The sequence below is a fragment of the Cupressus sempervirens genome, chromosome 3 (genome assembly GCF_028749045.1).
Source record: "Cupressus sempervirens isolate cs-2001-9-10 chromosome 3, ASM2874904v1, whole genome shotgun sequence".
NCBI classification, from domain to species: Eukaryota; Viridiplantae; Streptophyta; class Pinopsida; order Cupressales; family Cupressaceae; genus Cupressus; species Cupressus sempervirens.
Window position 1 is genome coordinate 411,654,101 of NC_143120.1, and position 11,592 is coordinate 411,665,692.

Consider the following 11,592-nt stretch of genomic DNA (forward strand, 5'->3'; position numbering starts at 1 on the left):
ATTGGCTGTTGAGTTGTCTTAATCTCAGCCATTGGTTTGATTTAATCTCGGTCGTTGGTTTACCAATGAGAGTAGTATAGAAAGGGGTCTAGGGGGCATTTGGAGAGGAAGGGAGAAGCTTTGGTGAAGCAGTTTGCAGTGTTAGCAAACAGTCTTGCAGTGTTAGCAAGGGCACAGTGAAGAAGCTTTTGTGAAGCAGTTTGCAGTGTTAGCAAACAGTCTTGCAGTGTTAGCGTGGGGATAGCAGTGGGGAATATCAGCGGGAGAAATCAGGAGGTTGTCGGAGTTCTGCTAGTGAGAGGCAAGGAATTTTGTATCTCTTGATTTGTTGAAGTTTAATATAATTCCTCATCTGTAGAACTGGTTTTCCCTTAGGGGTTTTTCCAGGGACAATTTGTCCAAAAATATTGTGTTCATTGTGTTGCACATTTCTTTCCATATTTTATAAGTGAAGTTGCAGTTGTGTTATTCTTCGATATTAGCTGGGAATTTATTTTCAGCAGTTTAATAATCATTTGTGATAGGAGATTAATAATCAGTGACTGCAATAGTTTGATTTTTCACACGAAACATATCGAAAAAAGGCTCTAAAATAGGGCCACCCTTAAACATCAAGCGAAAAATTAAGAAACAGTGCTCTAACCATTCCAGAAACGTAAGAACAACTGTGTTTGAGAAGTTCACCACAGATTATAAATACCAATTAGTAGAAAACAAAATAACTTGAACAGACACATAGCCACAAACGTATATCCAGAGTCACCCTGCCAGACAGGCACTGGTACACTGATAGATGACAGAAAGAGAGCTACTGCTCGTCACACCAACAAACTACAACAGAGTTTCCTGCCACTCCCTAACACACAACACATTTATTTATCTATTTATATATACAGAGAGAGAGAGAGAGGAGAGAAGCATGCTGTGGATCCTAGTTAGCTGCCACCCACACCAGGTGTTTTTCGATAGTAAAATGGTAGACTGAAGCACCGCCTGGCTTCAGATTGAACTTCTGCAGTGCCGTGTGTTCGGGACTCCAAGCGCTGGTATCCGTGTGACAGATGGCCGCTGCCTCCATCGTCTTTCCATCTTCGCCCTTCACCCAAACTCTCGCAGCCTTTGTCCCGTGCAATTCATGGCAATAATACACCCTGTACGCATACTTCACAAGGTGACAAACTGACAAACTGTCATCGGCTTGTCCGGTTCGCTCTCAAATTTCACCCCAACGATGGTGTACTCCTGCTTCCCATATTTTGACATCTTCAGAACATTCCTCCCCAGAACAGTTAAACGGCTACTCTTGAGCTTCGATGTGGTGAAGTCGATCATGGACTCCACCGATGTTGCGCAGTACTTTGTTTCGCCAGCCACAGAAGGTCTTTTGCAGGCTTGTAACGCCCTCTTCATGGCCACAGCGGTGAGGGAATTAGGCGCTACATTGAGCTCCTTCAACGTCAAAGAGAGCTTCTCGGAAGACAAGGGGATTTCGTCTGCCACGGCGCGGGGAAGAAGACGCTTCTGCTTGTTTCTAAAGTTCACAGAGACTTTTGTTCCGCACTGCAAATTCTTCTCTTGCAGAAACAAGCTAATATAATTGCCATGGTAGTTGAAAAGTTGAGGATCTACAGCGTAAGATCCGTGACTGGAAGACAATTCATCTGGTTTAGGAATGTTTTCCCTTTCCTGCACCAAGCGTATCAAACATTGCATCCCAGCTCTCTTGCCGTTGATTTTCGACGCCTCTTTGTCATCATCGGCGGAGATGAGTTCTCACACACTCTATGGAATGGGTGTCGTGGGCAGCTTCTCCCGCGAGTACGCTATCACACTTTCCCTCTCACCTTCCAAATTATACACTGCTCCGCAGACTGCTAATGACTGTCATATATACCAAACAAGTCACACATTCAAACAAATGCAAAATTTGAAAGAAAGATGCGTTGTTCTACAATAGCTTCACAATTAAATGAATTTCAAGCATTCCTATAAACATATGAGCTTCATGATCAGTCAATCTGGCCGACATCAAGGAATTGCAATAAACGATATCTTGAAAACTTACGTTATTGAAAATGAGGAAAAGCAAAACACTATGGAAAAAGAGGACGGCTTAAACATCACACACTAAGCTTCATTCCAACACTAAAAGTTTTAAATAGTCAAAGTTGACTTATTTTTTCTAAGCTTAATTTTCTCCTTAGTGTGTGATGTGAAGAAAAATCAATTATAAATTATCTACATGATAAATGAAAAACGTACAATGAGAAAAATGAAAACAGCCAAAGTCCTCATCTTGTTAGAAGGTAAGCAAACAAGCAAGATGAATTATTTTAGGAATATTGAGTGAAGGATGATCTCGTCCATTTAAATAGCTGCTGAGCTCTGCATCAATGGCCAAGGCAGATGCAACCATAGGATACATTATCACATGGTAGTATTTTAAATCAAATTCTTATTCATACAAAAAGGATTCATTTCTATCGTAAGTTTATAAAAATAAAAAAATTTATTTTCTTGTAAGCTAGGGCACCAAAAATAGCCACATCTTGTGGTAGAAGAATCAGCCAAATAGCATCAAAGCGACAGCATTGATACATCCCAATCATCGGTCCAGTTTGTTTACCATGAACCAATTGTTTCAGTCCTATTATTTCATATATATTTGCAGCTCTACTATGAAGACTTCGTACTATTCGCCCTACCATTTATAACAAGGGGCGCACACACCAAAGTTCTTGCCTTCATGTTTTATGGTTGACTAAAGCAGTATTACATGAAGGGGAAATTGAACTAGTTAAAATTTTTAGCAATATAAAATGAAATGCAAAGTGTGGAAGAATGTTTAATTAGCATTTTGAATTGATATTGTATGTGAGTCATAACATATAATATTAGAATTGTATACAGCCTAGACGATTAACTTGTCCTTTAACATGTGAAACTATTGGTTGTAAAGTCCAATTCCTTTAAAAGATCAATCAAAACATACACTTGAAAAGAGAGGAGAACTCCAAGTTACTAAAATGAAAACTTAAATTAAAGATAGTTGATTCAATAGAAAAAAAATTAAACTAATAATTCCAAGAAAAAGATGTTAGGCACAAGTGAAGACATAATTAAATATTGTTGTAATCAAGTTTACTGATTATATACATACAAAGCAAGATAAGAAAAAGGGCAAAGATTGCATGGGCTATGAAAAAATCCTGCCCTTTATTGTCAAATAGTCCACATATCTATTATCATTGCCTAAACCATGATTATGCATGGAAGCAAAGCCACAACTTTCACAACTAGCAAACCTACTCAAAACCAACAAACGAAGTTATTTATTCTGTTGTACCTCTGAATTTGCTAGAGAGTTCGGATTTGGATCACAAAGTAAAGTCTGCAATATAAGAAAATTAAAATCAAGGTCTATGACCATAAAACAGATCATGCATTAAGTTCTTAGTAAGAAAGAGAAGTATTTTAGATAAGACAAAAGTTGGAAGCAATCATAGAAATTAGGCAGTTCTTATCTATAATTTTCTATATTGTTAACAAAGATCTTGGGTATTGAAAAAATGAAATCAAAGAAATTATTTATAGTAAAGACCCTATTGCTGAAGTTGTAAAACAGAATTATGAATTGACAACTTGTACAGATGAGACCAAAGCTGCTATCACTTGATCTTAGAAATAGGATTATGACTTGACACCTAGAAAGTACATTTTGTGGTCATTTTCTTTTTTCCTCTACATATCTACCTAATGACTACTATATATTTTAATATCTAACAAATAAACCAATTAGTTGTTATACCTGAATAGATGTGAGGATGGCTGCAACATCATAGATTGGGCTCCACTAGTTTTGCAAAATGTCCAAGCAAATGCTTCCATCAACATAAACTACAGAAGGGAAACAAAGGTGCCAGTTTGAATATAGATTATTATTTAAAATATTATCAGTAAAAAAATTCTCAAAGATAAATCCTTAACCTCAAAAATTTTACAAACATTTCACATATTACCATTACAAGATGGTATTCTAATCTTTCTTAGCATTAAGGTTGTGCTAGTGATTAGTACATATTTTTATATAAGTGTTGAAGGTTGAAAGTGAATATTGCAAGTGTAAGAAAGAATATAATAGAGCTATATAATATGCTATGTGTGAGTAAAATACATGAAAAACATGAATAAGCAAATGGTACCTACAAGAACACAAGCAATCTAGCTATATGGTTTTTTAAGTGCAACAACACTATATGGCCATTTTCTGACTACTTTGGTCACTTGTCCACTTTCTTCATAACCAATGTATTTGCAATAATAGATTAAGATTTAGCTAAATTATTGCTTGTTTGAATTAAATATATAAAAAAAAAATTAAATTAAAAATAGTTCCCGTCTGAAATAAACATATTGCATAATTCATACCCAGGTGGAGCACTGATGAGCCTAGAAACTAAATGTTGTTCCATGTATTCAGACATATCAATCCAAAGAAGCAAGTTCTAATTAGCAAAATGTTGTTCTACCAGCTGAAGAGGGTTTGTGTTGAGGAAAGTAGGGGATGCCTCATTTTTACCCAATGTGATGGTATGTGGTAGTAGGATATGATGTCCTTGATTTATGTTGTACAAGAGTAATAAATGGACTGTGGAAGGCAAGAAATGTGGAAGCCAGATTGGGTTTATGGACTATGGATGAGTGAGTTTCTAGTATGGAATCAACAGTGTTTGATGGAAAATAAAAAATAAAAAATCAAGATACATGTCTCCAGTAATTAGAACACAACATTGAGCTCAATCAAACAATTGCTTTGTTATTAAATTTTAATCTAGCAACTATTGCTTCAACTATCAATGACATCCAAAAAAAGTCAATAGAGCTTTTATGGAAATGGGTCAAAATAACTTATTCAAACTCACAGTTTACATTTCTCCCAAATCTACCAGGCAATGTATATGCAGATTTACATTTCCCAATTCAAGAAAGCAACAACAAGCAGTGCAATTATTATGGATTAAGATCATCTATCTAGATTCTTAGCATGCATGTCTACCTAGTTCAATAGAATATTGACAACAAAAACCATATAGAAGATGTTATAATGTTTTTTCCTACATTTTTATGAGGCAAAAGGTAAAAGGAATTTGCTTATTTGGCAAGCATAGAAGCATAAGACTGTAACATGGAAATCAAGAAAAGAGTTTAGCTCAAGTGAGCTATATCATATTGACTTTATACATTGAGCAGTAAAGGGGGCATGACTTTTTATATTAGAGGAGAACCTTTTTTTCTTTTTTCTTTACATGAAAACATGAAATTAATATCTATATTAAAAATTATATAATTTGTACATCTAAGTTAAGGATGCATGGAAAATGAAATGCTTTTTCTTGAATGTTACTTGTGACTATTCAAAATAGCATAAATAGCATACATGTTTTATAGTAGATTTGATCAACTACTATGATTGGTATTTGAAACCAAAACTTTGTAACATTTGCAATATGACAAAAATATTTGATGTAGTTGGAGCCCTGTACAATGATTTGATTATATGAGTCAAGTTAGCACTACATAGAAAAAGTGATTTAATATGAAATCAAAAGAAACAAAAAGCATTATGAATGTGTATACCTAATGAATATGTTGTGTGGCCTAATATTCAAGTGCAAGAAGACAAGTTATCTAACTACTTTGATTCAGACTAAACTTTCCTTTTAGTTGGAAGTCTCAGAACATAAATATAGTTGTTAGTTTGTTAGCGACATATGCTTCATATGTCATGTTTTATAAAGAAGGCTAGATTTGTTGAGCAATATTCTTTTCTACAAAGCAGTGGATAGTTTGATTGTTGTTAGTGATGACTACTTTAACATGAAGAGAATATATGTAGTTGAATCCCTCTTTACATTTGACACAATATGCTTTGTTTTCATTTAGTATGGTGTAGCTATCAAATATGTAGTCACATTTATGACAGAATGTGTGAAATGGATTTGAATATGCATTTGCATGTGTCAAGAACCCAACAACCTATAAAAAGGTTCAAGAATATTAGCAAAATGTTGAATCTTATTGTAGGAAAATAATAAGTGCAAGGTATTTGAAATGGCTACCTCAAATGTGGTGTGTAGGAGTGCATGGAGTTTTTCCAATGTTCTTTTGTCATTGAGACTGTAAATATATATTGATGGAGTTGTATAGAAAGCATGCTTTTGATCTTGCCTTTTTGCAATGTTTCCAAAAAGAAAGAATTGAATTTCACCTTTCTATAACTATTGTTCCATTTGATAGAAGAGTTGAGAGAAACTTTGATTCATGTAGAGCTATGTTGGAAAAGTAATAGTGATTATTTTGCGAAATGAATCAAAATTGTAAAAAAAAAGGTATAAAAGAAAATGGAAATAGAGTGAAGAAGCTTACTAGTGCTTTATCCATATTTGTATGGTTGTCTTTGATATCAAGAATGTGCTATGTTCCTTTTATTTTTGTTGCCATAGTGAGGGCACCTACTATTCCATAAGCATATTCTTTTGTACTAGATGTAAGCTATTTTATGATTGTGCCTGGGATGAAGTTATATTCATTTTCAAGTGGTGGAATAGTTTCAATTTCACTTGAATCTTTTAAAAGTAAGATGTAATCAGAATCTCCATGGTCAAAATCTATTTTTGGTGCAACCTACAATTCTTTTATTGCTATTGTAGTTCCTGGTATTATCTTATCCTCAAACTTGCATAGTAGATGGCTACTAATAGTCAATTTTATTGTCATTTCACCCTTGCAATCTATCAAATAAACTTGTAAGACTTCATGCATTCCTATAGCTTTGTCAAGGACAACTTTGTAGGTGACAAGTACAGTACCGTGGAAAGTGCTGCCAAATTTTCTCGCATTTAGATCTTCAATAGTGACTGGTTTTTCGGAAGTTAATTTTGGCCTATTAGAAAATAAGAAAGATGGTGTTAAGTTGCATGATTTGGAGGACCATAAAAGATGCAAAGAACCATTCATGTTAATAACTTTTTGGTTTTTTTTGCTTGTTTGTGTTTGCTTCGATTGTTTGGTTTGTTGTCTCCATTATGATTGGTCTGTTATAAAGGAAAGAACACAATGTTAAGGTTGGTCATTTTGTAGATAATGTAGTATATTGAAGCAATTGATGCTATTACTTTTTTTGATTCATTTCTCTCATTGTATCTGTCTCATCTGCTACTTTGGTTCTGTCCATCATTGTTGGTAAAAATAATATTAAATTGAATGTAGTTGCAATGAGAAGATTGAGCCATGTTGGAAGATTCTAAGTGCTAGGGTTTTATGTTATTGTCTCATAGAATGAATGTTTATGAAAGTTGAGAGGTGCTTTGTCCAATATGCTTCTGTTGTATAGGTGGAACATATATTTCTGATTGAGTTAGTCCATATATGGTCTATTAATGGTCTATTTGGAGTATGTGTTTTGTTGAGAGAAAATTGTGTGTTGTGTTGTTTCATATGTTATATGAGTTTTTCTATTGTTTTGTTGTTGTTAGACATGTCTAAATTGAAATCTCCTATAATGAGAAGAGTTGTTTGTTGGACCAGATAGGTAAAGATGTCAGTCATTATGGCCAAGATGTTATCTATGGGAGTATTGGGTCATATGTAAACATTAGACATAGTAAATTTGGTGGCATGATGATGCAGTGTCAGTGTTATGGCTTCACTATTTTGTGTTTTATGCTCTTTTTTATTCAATACCATTAATTTATTTGTTACAAAAGTTGTTATGGCATATATATGATACAGTGTATGGTTTTTGTATTTGTGCAATATATTTGTATGGGATGGAGGCGAGTGGACCTCTTGGAGGCACAAAATATCGGACACAATGATGTCATAGTCATTAATAATTTCTTCTATGTGTGCTCTAAAGCTACAAGTATTTAGTGTGCATATAAGTATATATGAATCTTGCATCAAGCATGTTAGCTGATTTTCAAGTTCCCATTGTGCATTTGTTTGGAGGTGAGACATCTTGCAATGAATAGTTTGTTTGACTTTAAAATGTTTTGATTGTAAAGGTTTAAGTAAATATAGTGAGTGGATTTCTTTTGTTTTTGAAAGTGCTATATATGTTAAGCCATGTTGTGTAATGCTAGTTGGGTCAAAAGCAAGGCCATCTAATGTCAGCCCTTGAGATCGGTCTATTGTTTGAGCACATGTAAGTTGTATTGGAAACTATTTTCTAATTTTTACTTGTTCACTAGTCAACATTTTTGAAATTGGTCTTCTTATTCGATGTATTGGGACCCAATCTCTTTGAATTTCTATTTTATAGTATTGAACTAATTTACTTTTATTTGGCGATGACCTATTTTGGGATCATTAAATCAAATTCAATTTATGTCAATGTCTTGTTATCTTGTGTATGTTTTGAGGATTCCATCTGATCCATTGACAAGGCCATCTTCTGTGTTATAGTTTCCTCCAATAATTTCAACAAGAATATTTGGTTTTAAGATTATTTGACTTGGTAGGGTTGCTGCATGGCTGTATATTCATGTTGCAATATAGTTTTGGTCTAGAAGGTCAATTGCATGTAATATGATTTTGTTACCAGGAACTATTGATAGCATATTCTTGTTATGTGTGTCAACATCTTGTCTTCTAAAAAAGAGGTATGGAAATATTGGGTCAAGTGGCGCGAGGTATAAGCAAGCATGATTGAGGTATTGTATGTCATCATTTTTATGTTTTCCTAAATGTATCCTATTAAGAGTAGAAATGAATTTACTATCATTTTATCAAACTATTGTGGTTAGAGAATGGCACTTTAGCTTGTCTCTCCTAAAATTGTAGGGCATTAGTTCTATTGGAGATGGGTTATTGTTAAATACATCCAAGTCTAGCATTGGGAGAGCTTGGTAGAGATCACCACAAAAATATTGTGTCAATATTGCCAAAGTATTTAGTAGGTAGTGGTATAATATCACACAATCATTTATCAAGGTACCGTAAAAATGTGGACCCTACCAAAGAGATTTCATCTATGAGAAGCACATGCAATTGACTATAGGTCTTTGACATTGTATCTAATGTCTTTGTGCTAAGTGGGACAAATTCTAATTTGTTGAAAGGTATGTGAAAGGCCAAATGTAGTGTTGACCCACGAATGTTGTATGCGGCTTTTCTTGTATATGTAGTCATTAGGCCTTTTAGTTTATCGAGATAACTATCAATTGTATTGTTGTACAATCAAATGAGAGCTTGGTAAATAGTTGTTGCAGTAAATGTCTTTCCCGTTCCTGCTCCTCCTATTAGGAACAAATGTATCAGGGTGCTAGGATCCTTTAACTTTTTCATGACAATGTCTTTAATGATTATTTGTTGCTCTCTATTTAGGGATCTTCTCAATTGGTAGTATTCGTTGTTGTCCATCATCTATGGATGTCTTGCAATTGCAAATGGTTTTGAGGATAGATTATTGATGCTCTTATTGAGTGTAGTATGAATATATTGTTGCATGTCATATTTTTCTTCTTCTATGAGATTTTTTCTATAAATCTTGTGTTCTTGATATTTTCATCAATGCCATTGACTTTAGAGATAGCTTTGTTAATGTTATTCCATGCAGAGGTTTGGTGTAGCAGAATTTGGCACGGTTTCTTTGGATAATTGATTGATTTTGCAAGTATGCATTTTCCCAACTATTAGAATTTTCTTTGAGGGTATTTTAACTTATTATGAATGGATTGTATAATATTAGTTTCTCTCTATAGTGGCTTTCTATGTTGATATGTTTGTTGAAGTTTATGAAACAAATTACTTTTGGCTTGGTTTTATGATCAAGTTTAGTGCCATCCTTTTTATATTTAGAGACAAATTCTACAAGGCAGATGTTTGAAATTATCTAAGGATGTTGTAAATAGTAGTCCATCATTGATTGCACATTACATTTTCTAATTCATCATCTTCTTTGTTTAATTCTTTCACTAATTTTAATATAAATATTTGATAATATTGAGCTCTTGTATCAATGAAGATGCATTTTCTAGAACTATGATTTAGGGGTAGTGAAGGTGCAACATGTGCTGCTTGTTGAGATGACATTTGATGGAGGTTTAGTAAAGCATTTCCTAAGCTTGATATCATTTTTAAGGTATCTATATTTTTTTGTTGGTGGTCTTTATAGATTTTTTTGAATGCATTTTTTATCGATCTATCCACTTTTTCCATATAGGAGTTACAATACATTGTTGCAGCATATGCATTCAGGACATATTGTGCATCTATATTTGCTTTCCAAAGCTCTGGTATTTTTTTGGAGAAACTATTGTTCCATATCTGTAAAGGTGTTCTCTAAAGATAAAGGGTAGGTCGATTGACTGTAGACCTCAAGGCCATTATGTAGTCATTTTCATTGACACTTATTTCTTCTAAAAAATCTATGAATATAAATGTATTGGTGTAACTTGCTTTTTCAATCTTGGTACAAATCTGTGTAGCAATTGAATGTAACTTTTTCATTTGTATCTTCTAATGGTTCAAGTATTGTTGTGTTCTTAATTGGTGGAAATGGAAAATTATATCTACAATGTGCATTTTTGGATTTTTCTGCATCATTTTGTATGGTGGTGCACATGTAGTGTTGCTATATTTGCTTCTAAATCTTTTGTGTCACATGTAATATATTTGTCTACAGATTATATTATGCTTGTATTTCTATGTCTTCCATACATGGGAGCATTGTGAACCCGTATGAGGAAATGGTCATGTTCATTTCCATGGTTTTGAAATTCAGTTATTGACAAATAGTCTAATACACTTCCAAAGAAAGACTGGTCTGTCAAGATCAATGTTTAGAGTGTATTTATTCTACGTCTATAGTATCAGACACAAGTTATTGGGTCTCTTTTGATTAATTCATGTACATTCATTTCATTTTCTACAGTAAAGTTTTGTCTATTTGTTGAATAGTGGGAGGTATGTAGTTCTTTTAATGTCATTTGCAGTGCTGACCATTTTTTTTCAGCACTCATAAATGTGAGGAAGGATGTAGGTGGTCCTAGTTGTCATATCATTGCGAAAACATTTTTCTTTAGGTGTTGTGTGTAGTCAGGAGATATTTGTATTTTTTTAAAGTCAACATAACTTATATCTAACTTTAGTATTTTCTCTAGATTTGGTTTATGCTTGACTTCTTTTGCCAATAGCTTTCTTTCTTTTAGTTGGCCCTTTCGAATTTTTATCCACATTATGGACATTACTTGATGTATCAATATCTTAATTATTTTGAAGAAAACTGAATGTGACAATTTCCATAGCACTATTTTTTGGTAGCTAAATTTTTTAGTGATATCATTATCATGTGGGCTACCAAAGAATAAAGTTGGAAAATTCATTTCTTCTGCATTTGTGTCTTGAAATATTCGAATAGGGCATTGGTCTTGGGCAGGTGCAACTTCAATCAACTTGTCTTGCATTTTGTGTATGCTAATGGATTCTATGAACCCATCCACTAGAGTTTGACATGGCACTTGTTCATTGTCACTATCTGACCCAAAGTCAATTATGGATTGTTCATTTTGTTTGTTAATGTTAGTATTT

The 11,592-nt window shown here is 33.7% G+C and overlaps 1 pseudogene; it reads right to left on the reverse strand.

The window, feature by feature from the left end:
- Positions 1-1,782: 1,782 nt before the first annotated feature.
- The window catches only part of LOC149566759 (BURP domain-containing protein 3-like), a 54,194-nt pseudogene continuing 44,384 nt past the window's right edge, over positions 1,783-11,592 (reverse strand).